This window comes from Papio anubis, chromosome 12 (genome assembly GCF_008728515.1).
Source record: "Papio anubis isolate 15944 chromosome 12, Panubis1.0, whole genome shotgun sequence".
Lineage (NCBI taxonomy): Eukaryota > Metazoa > Chordata > Mammalia > Primates > Cercopithecidae > Papio > Papio anubis.
Window position 1 is genome coordinate 114383779 of NC_044987.1, and position 8930 is coordinate 114392708.

Here is an 8930-nt window from a genome sequence, read left to right on the forward strand (position 1 = left end):
CTTCCCGGACTGGCGCCCGCCACCTCCTTGGCTAATTTTTGTGTTTTAGTAGAGGCGGGGTTCGCCCGTGTTAGCCAGGATGGTCTCGATCTCCTGACCTTGTGATCCGCCCGTCTCAGCCTCCCAAAGTGCTGGGATTACAGGCTTGAGCCACCGCGCCCGGCCGGCGTCTCAATTTTCTGTAGAAAATTGCATCTCTATTTTCTGTAGAGATGGGGTTTTGCTCTGTTGCCAGGCTGGTCTCGAACTCCTGAGCTCAAGAGATCCACCCACTTCAGCCTCCCAAAGTGCTGGCATTACAGGTGTGAGCCACTGCACCTGGCCTAATGTAAGCTTTTTGATTAAAGTTTCTTAGAATTATAATTTTGTACATAAAGGGTTACATCCACATTTGTTTGTCATCAAGCTCTGTTATCTATTCTGTTTTCTCACCTTGCATGGTGATTAGGTGATTAGGATGATTAGTGAAATAATGCATGTATAATTGTTTTTTCTAGTACTTAGTACTTAGTTTTTTCTAGTACTTAGTATACAGGTTACTGGATAAAGTCTTTTTTGTAAGTGTTAAAGTCTTTTTTGTAAGTGTTAAAATATGGAACAGGAAGAGACTAATGACATAAGACTACCCAGAATACTTTCATGTTTATTGACATCATTCTATTTTCTCATAGGTTTCTTCCTGCCCTTTCTGGTAAGATGCAACCTTTAAAATGCCATTTGTACAGGAATGGATTTGCTCTTAGAACTGTGTCAGATTTAATTTTGTTTTGTTTGGGAGTAGGGGGAATAACTTAACTAGGAAGCTGTTCTGAAGAGAAATCAAAAGGCCTCAGTGGGTAATTCAATAAACCAGAAGGGAGTCTAAATTAACCTCTTAAGTTAACTTTGTTTCTCTTTGCTACTCTTTGCACTTAAGTTACTTTTTTGTTTTGTTTTGTTTTGTTTTTGAGACTGAGTCTCCCTCTGTTGCCCAGGCTGGAGTGCAGGGGCGCTATCTCGGCTCACTGCAAGCTCCACCTCCTGAGTTCACGCCATTCTGCTGCCTCAGCCTCCCAAGTAGGTGGGACTACAGGAGCCGGCCACAACGCCTGGCTAATTGTTTCTTTGTATTTTTAGTAGAGACAGGGTTTCACTGTGTTAGCCAGGATGGTCTTGATCTCCGGACTTCCTGATCCGCCCTCCTCGGCCTCCCAAAGTGCTGGGATTGCAGGCATGAGCCACCACACCCGGCTTAAGTTACTCTTAAGTTACTCTTTGTACGAAAATGCATCTTCCCCATTCACCTTAACCATCATAAAAGCTAATGAAAAACTACCTTTGGCCAATAGGTCCAGGATGTGCTCCTTATTCTGGAAATGCAATAGTGTCTTATCTCACCACCCTGTCCAGTAGTTGTGGCTTGTTACTATGAAGATTAACCTGTCCATTAGAATTCACATCATGCTGAATTCACTGCAGCACTCTAAAAATCCTACCAACCCCAGGAACCCAAAAAGGACTTGGATGTACAACTGCAGGCAATGAGGGACATTTTATTTTTTTGGTTACACCATTGGGTGAGCTACCCTGAAGCAGTACATGTAAGGAAGAAGATTAAAAATGAAAAAAGAAAAAAAAAAAAAAAAAAAAGCAGCAGCAGCAGTAGTTTCAGGAGGGCAAATGGTGGAGAGAATATTCTTAGCTGGAGAGAAAGAAAGCAACTTTAAAAATTGATACAGCCAGGCTCAGTGGCTCACCCCTGTAATCTTAGCACTTTGGGAGGCCAAGGCAGGAGGATCACCTGAGATCAGGAGTTCAAGACCAGCCTGGCCAACATGGTGAAACTCTGTCTCTACTAAAAATACAAAAATTAGCCAGGCATTGTGGTGGGAGCCTGTAGTCCCAGCTACTTGGGAGGCTGAGGTAGGAGAATTGCTTGAACCAAGGAGGCGGAGGTTGTAGTGAGCCAAGATTCTGCCACTGCAATCCAGCCTGGGCGACACAGAGTGAGACTCCATCTCCAAAAAAAAAAAAAAAAGAAAAGAAAAAAGAAAATGACTTTTTATATGAACAGGGCAAATTTTACTAACCTTAATCCAATTCTGGTGAGATATTGAGAAGATAAGAATTGTACTCGTGACCAGGCATGCTGTGGCTCATGTCTTGTAATCCCAGCACTTTGGGAGGCTGAGGTGGGCGGAACACTTGAGGTCAGGAGTTCGAGACCAGCCTGACCAACATGGTGAAACCCAGTTCCTACTAAAAATATAAAAATTAGCCGGGCATGGTGGCGGGTGCCTGTAATCCCAGCTATTCAGGGGGCTGAGGCAGGAGAATCACTTGAACCTGGGAGATGGAGGTTGTAGTGAGCCGATATCACACCACTGCGCTCCAATATGAGCAACAGAATGACTCTGTCTTGGAAAAAAAAAAAAAGAATTGTACTTGCTTGGTTTATAGAAAGATATGCTTGGCCAGGTGTGGTGGCTCATGCCTGTAATCCCCCTTTCAGAGGCTGAGGCAGGAGGACTACTTGAGCCCAGGAGTTTGAGACCAGCCTGGGCAACACAGTGAGCCCTCGTCTCTATTATTAAAAAAAAAAAAAAAAAAAAGCCAGGTATGGTGGCTCACACCTGTAGTAGTCTCAGCACTTTGGGAGGCTGAGTCGAGTAGATCACTTGAGGTCAGGAGTTCAAGATGAACCTGGCCAACCTGGTGAAAGCCCACCTCTACTAGAATACAAAAATTAACCGGGTGTGGTGGTGGTGTCTGTAATCCCAGCTACTCCGGAGGGTGAGGCAGGAGAATCGCTTGAACTCGGGAGGCAGAGGGTGCAGTGAGCTGAGATCATGCCATTGCACCCCAGCCTGGGCAACAAGAGCAAAACTCTGTCTCAAAAAAAGAAAAAGAAAAAAGAAAATGAAACTAAGTGCTGATTTCCCCGTAATATGTTAGGGAAGCCTACTCTAAGTAAGTGACTAAGTTCTAAAGGAAGAATATGAGCTAGTGAGGCACAAATGGAGACTGTATGGGGGGTCAGGGGTGGGTAGAGGAAATAGCAGGTACAAGAGTACTCAGTTGAGAAAAAGCATGGCACTTTCAAAAGAGAGAAGTACAGTAACCCGAACACAGCGGGCAAGAAAGACAGTGCTACAAGGTGAGACTATACATATAAGTGAGTTTGTCAGCACATATCTGAGACCCTACAGTGCATCAGGCGCTGTTCTGGACACTAATATGGTAAGTAACAAGAGAGACATGATCTCTTGTCTTTAAGGGCTTACATTTCAGGAGGTGTGGAGAGCAACATTCAACATATAAATAGATAAATAAATATAAATTGAGGTACTCTAAGTAGCATGAAGAAAATAATATTTGGTTTTATTTAGGATGACTAGAAGGCTGCTTTAGCTAGTATGGCCAATGATGGCCTTTCAGAAGAGATCACAACTGCTAGAGGCCTTCATGGAAAGGAGCAACGATCATGGGGAAAAGCATTCCAAGCAGAAAAACCAGCAAGTGCAGATGTCTGTGATGAGTTTAATGGACAGAAAGGTCAGTGTGGCTAGAACATTGAAAATGAAGACAGAGAGGAGGGAGATGAAGACAGAGTGTTAGGCAGGGACCAGATCATGTAAAGTTTGTAGGCCATCATAAAAAGTCCAGATTTTATGTTAAGGATCTTATAAAGCGGAGATAAATGATTTGATGCATGCTTTATAAATATCTAAATATCTATTTTAATTTTATTTCAGAGACAAGATTTCTCTCTGGCACCCAGGCTGGAGTACAGTGGCACAATCACAGCTCAGGGCAGCCTCAACCTCCCAAGCTCAAGCAATCCTCCCACCTCAGCCTCCCAAATAGCTGGGACTGCAGGTGCCCACCACTATACCCAGCTAATTTTTGCAGAGATGGGGTTTCACTATGTTGCCCACGCTGGTCTCGAACTCCTGAGTTCAAGTGATCTGCCCACCTCAGCTTCCCTAAATGCTGGGATTACAAGCATGAGCCACCAGGCTTGGTCCAAAATATCTAAACATCTGGTGACTGAAAGGAAGATGAACTGTAAAGGGACAGGATGAGAAGCAGGGAGACCAGTTAAGAAGCTTCTGTAGTCATCCAGGAGAAAGATGCTGCTGATTTGGACTTGGGATTTTAGAAATTAGTAAATAGTTAGATGTGAGATATATTTTAGACTAACTAATGGACTAGATGTGGGAATCAAGGATGGCTCTCAGGTTTTTTGCCTTTGCAATTAGGTAGGCAATGGTACATATTCTACTGAGATGGGGAATAATTCTAGGGAAAGAGATTTGGGGTGGGAAGGAGCAGGGGAAATTAGTAGTTGTGTTTTAAGTCTAAGAGGCCTATGAGACAGCCAAGTGGATACACTGAGGAGGCAGTCTCCTAATGTGTAAGGGACAGAAATCAGGACGGAAATATACATTTGAGTCACCAGTGTTTAGATGGTATGTGAAACTACTGGAATAGATGATGAGATCATCTAGGGAGAAATTATAGAGAAGGGATGAGGGCCTTCCTTATAAGCCAGGTTACGGATTGTGGAATCTATTGTAAGAACAATCAGAAGGCACTGAAGGGTATAATAAAAAAAATGGTATGACCAGATGGCTGTGACTTAAAAAAAAAAAAAAAAAAAAAATCCTTCCTGGCTGCAATGTGGGAAACAACCCGGAACAAGAACAGATGAAAGGAGACCAGCTAGGAGCCTCCTACAGCTCAAGGCAGAAGCTGATAGTAGCCTGGTCTAGAGTGATAAAAGTAAAGATGAGGAAAAGTGGACTGATTTGGAAGATGCTACTCAGGAGGCTACTCAGGAGGCTGAGGCAGGCAAGACTCCGTCTTTTTTTTTGAGACCGAGTCTTGCTCTGTTGTCCAGGCTGGAGTGTAGTGGTGCGATCTTGGCTGCAACCTCCGCCTCCCAGGTTCGAGCAATTCTCCTGCCTCAGTAATGACTTGGTGACTTTATAAGGGGAGAGAGAGCAATGACTCCTGGCTGCTTGAGCAACTAACTGAAGAGGTAAAAGCACCATTTCTGGAAACAGAAGCCTTATAAAATAAATTTTTGAGGGCAAGAGGTTGAGTCTGTATCTGGACATGCTCAAGTTTGAGATGCCAATGAGATAGCCAAAGAGAGATTCTACATAGACTGCTGGAAACTGGCTTCCTACCTGCAGATGCACACATGAAGGAACTAGAGTTCAAGAAAGGAAAGGATGGGCTGGGCGCAGTGACTCTCACCTGTAATCCCAGCACTTGGGAGGCCAAAGTGGGTGGATCACCTGAGGTCAGGAGTTTGAGACCAGCTTGGCCAACATGATGAAACCCCCTCTCTACTAAGAATACAAAAATTAGCCAGGTGTGGTGGCAGACGCCTGTAATCCCAGCTACTTGGGAGGCTGAGGCAGGTGAATCGCTTGAATGCAGTGAACCCAAATCTTGCCATTGCACTCCAGCCTGGGCAACAAGAGCAAGACTCCGTCTTTTTTACTTTCTTTCTTTTTTTGTTTTGAGATGGGAGTCTCACTCTGTTGCGCAGGCTGGAGTGCAATGGTGCAATCTTGGCTCACTGCAACCTCCACCTCCCAGTTCAAGCAATTCTCCTGCCTTAGCCTCCCGAGTAGCTGGGACTATAGGGGCCCACCACCATACCCGGCTAATCTTTGTATTTTTAGTAGAGATGAGGTTTCACCATGTTGGCCAGGATAGTCTCAATCTCCTGCCCTCATGATCCACCCGCCTTGGCCTCCCAAAGTGTTGGGACTGCAGGCGTGAGCCACCATTTCCGGCCAACTCTATCTTAAAAAAAGAAAGAAAAGAAAAGAAAAGAAAAGAAAGAAAAAGAAAAGGATGTTCAGCAAAGTATACCTGCTAGAATCTTTCTGTCCACTTGCCCAGATGCCAAGTTTCAATCAAGGCTCTGGGGAGCAGCACAGAGATCTCAGTGCCGTGACTCATATTTACTTGCAAGGTGCAATCAGGCATTTGAAAGCCAGAAACTCATTCAAATTAAGACATGATGTGACAGGCAATGTTTCAATGGAAAAAATCTTGTTTTCATGGCAACTGCTAGGCCGGGGTTGGAGGGTGAGTATAGATCAGAGGAGCACTTTAGTTCCTGGGGAAAGTGTGTGGTAAGAAGGTGGGGTGTGGCCGGGCACAGTGGCTTGCGCCTGTAATCCCAACACTTTGGGAGGCCGAGGTGGGTGGATCACCAAGGTCACAAGTTCGAGACCAGCCTGGCCAACATGGTGAAACCGTCTCTACTAAAAACACAAAAATTAGCCGGGTGTGGTGGTGGGCGCCTGTAATCCCAGCACTTTGGGAGGCAGAGGCGGGTGGATCACTTGAGGTCAGGAGTTCAAGACCAGCCCGGCCAACATGGTGAAACTCCGTCTCTACCAAAAATACAAAAATTGGCCAGGCATGCCTGTAATCCCAGCTACTCAGGAGGCTGAGGCAGGAGAATCGCTTGAACCCGGGAGGCGGAGGTTGCAGTGAGTCAAGATCATGCCACTGAACCCAGCCCACACAGACCTGTCCCCAAAAAATAAAAAGAAGAAGGAAGAAGAAGGAAGAAGAAGAAGGAGGAGGAGGAAGGAAGAAGAAGAAGAAAAGAAGAAAGAGAGAAAGAAGAAAGAAAGAAGAAGAAAGAAAGAAGGAGGAGGAGGGGGAAGGAGAAGGAGGAGGAGGAGAAGGAGAAGGAGGAGGAGTTAGAGGAGGAGGAGGAGAGGCGCTGGTGGAGCCGCCCAAAAGCCTGGTGCCATGGCGCAAAGCGGCGCGGAGTGGGGAAAGGAAAGAAGAAAGAAGAAGAAGGAAGAAGGAGGAGGAGGAGGAAGGAAGAAGAAGAAAAGAAGAAAGAAGAAAGAAGAAGGAGGAGGAGGAGGAGAAGGAGAAGGAGGAGAAGAAGGAGGAGACGGAGGAGTTGGGAGGGAGTTGGGGGAGGAGGAGAAGGAGGAGGAGGAGGGAGAGGCGCTGGGTGTGGAGGGGGGAAAGGGGAAAGAAGAAGAAGGGCTGGGCGCGGTCAAGCCTGTAATCCCAGCACTGGGAGGCCGACGGCTGGATCAATGAGGTCAGAGATCAAACCATCCCAACATGGGCTGGAACATGGTGAAACCTGGCCTCCACTAAAAAAATACAAAAACTAATGACATGAGGTGAAGGAACAGGAAACTAAAGAAGACCAAAAGAGGCTGAGGCAGGAGGAACCTGGAGGCGGAGGCCAGAAAGGGAGCTGAGATCCGGCCACCAGACCCAGCCTGGAGTGACAGATGAGATCTGTCCTAAAAAAAAAAAAAAAAAAAAAAAAAAAGAAGAAAGAAGAAGGAAGAAGAAGGAGTGAGCAGAGGAGCTGGGGAGGAGGAGGGGGGAAAGGGGAAAGAAGAAAGAAGAAGGAAGAAGGAGGAAGAGAAGGAGGAGGAGGGAAAGGGGGAAGAAAGAAGGAAGAAGGAGGAAGGAAGAAGAAGAAGGAAGAAGGGAGGAAGAAGGAGGAGAAGGAGAAGGAGGAGAAGGAGGAGTTGGGAGGAGTTGAAAGAGGAGGAGAAGGAGAGGAAGCTGGGTGGAGGAAAGGGGAAAGAAGAAAGAAGGAAGAAGGAGGAGGAGGAGGAGGGCCTTGGGGGGAGGAGGAGGAGGAGGGAGGAAGGTGGAAGGAAGAAGGAAGGAGGAGGGAAGGAAGAAGAAGAAAGAAGAAAAGAAGAAAGAAGAAGGAAGAAGGAAGAAGGAGGAGGAGGAGTTGGGAGGGCGTTGGGGGGAGGAGGAGGAGGAGGAGGGAGTGGCGCTGGGTGTGGCGTGGGGAAAGGGCAGTCTCTGGAGTCTGCGGATGACAGGGATCCCGGACTCTGTGCCAGTCACTCGCCCGAGGGAAGGGGCAGAGGCCTGGAACCCCCCGGTCTCCCTCGCACTCTCCCGGCCTGCAACCCGCGCCAGTCCCGCGGCCTCCCCGTGGGAGCCCTGCAGTGGCACGGCCTGCACCCTGGGCGAGCTTGCTGGGTGTCCCGGGAGCCCGGCGCTGAGAATGGGACCTCAGGGGGCAGGGGGGACTGCACTTTGGCGGCAGAGGGTGGGGCCCGGCCCGGAAACTTCCCTCAGAAATAACAGAAACGCAAAGGCAACTTCCCGAGGGCCCCGGGCTGTCGTGTGCGGTTACCTCAGCCCCAGGCGGCTCCAGGCTCGGCCAGGCTGTGTTTCACACACTGACTAGGAGTCCTTCGGCCTCAGAAAAGTGGCCCCGCCCAGCATACCCACTAATAAGTGCTCTCTGAAAAGGGCGGGCGCCAACCTCGAACGAAGTCAGCTCTAGGGACTGCCTCCCCTGCTCCTCAGCGACTTCGGAGCTCGTGCCGCGCGCCCGCCAGGCCTTCTGCGCACGCGCAGGCCTGGCCGTGGTCTGCGCGTGCTCATTTCATTGTCGCTGCCGAGGACGCGCGCGGCCCCACCCACCGGATGTCCTGTCGCCTTCAGGTCCCTCCCGGATTTACCAGTCCATTGTTTATTTCGCGCCTGCTTTCGCGTGGTCTCGTGGGGAACTAGCGACTGCGGAGTCCTTAGTGTGTGTACTGTTATGCAGGGCACCTTCCTTTATTCCTCGGCGACAGGTTCTGCAGCAGGCATTAATGTCCCAAATTTAGGATCGCTTGAGCTCAGGAGGCCGAGGCTGCAGTGACCTGAGATCGCGTCACTGCACTCCAGTCTGGGCGACCAAGCGAGACCTGTTACACACACACACACTCTCCCACTTTTTTTACTTAAATCTTATTTTTAAAAACAGAGACAGGGGCCGGGCGCGGTGGCTCAAGCCTGTAATCCCAGCTCTTTGGGAGGCCGAGGTCAGGAGATCAAGACCATCCTTGCTAACATGGTGAAATCCCGTCTCTACTAAAAATACAAAAAAATTAGCCAGCCGTGGTGGCGGGCGCCTGTAGTCCCAG

General features: G+C 48.2%; 1 protein-coding gene across 6 annotated transcripts in view; it reads right to left on the minus strand.

The window, feature by feature from the left end:
• Nucleotides 1-8701, minus strand: part of MAJIN (membrane anchored junction protein) — a 39225-nt gene extending 30524 nt beyond the window's left edge. For 2 of the 6 annotated variants that reach the window (XR_002516944.2, XM_021925603.2), the window contains exon 1: nt 8150-8699. The gene's annotated coding sequence lies outside the window, so the exon portion shown is untranslated. Of the gene's footprint in view, nt 1-8149 lie in introns of all 6 variants that reach the window. The other 4 variants (XM_021925606.2, XM_021925605.2, XM_017948288.3 and 1 more) reach the window with 4 other exon arrangements.
• Between the last annotated feature and the right edge of the window lie 229 nt (nt 8702-8930).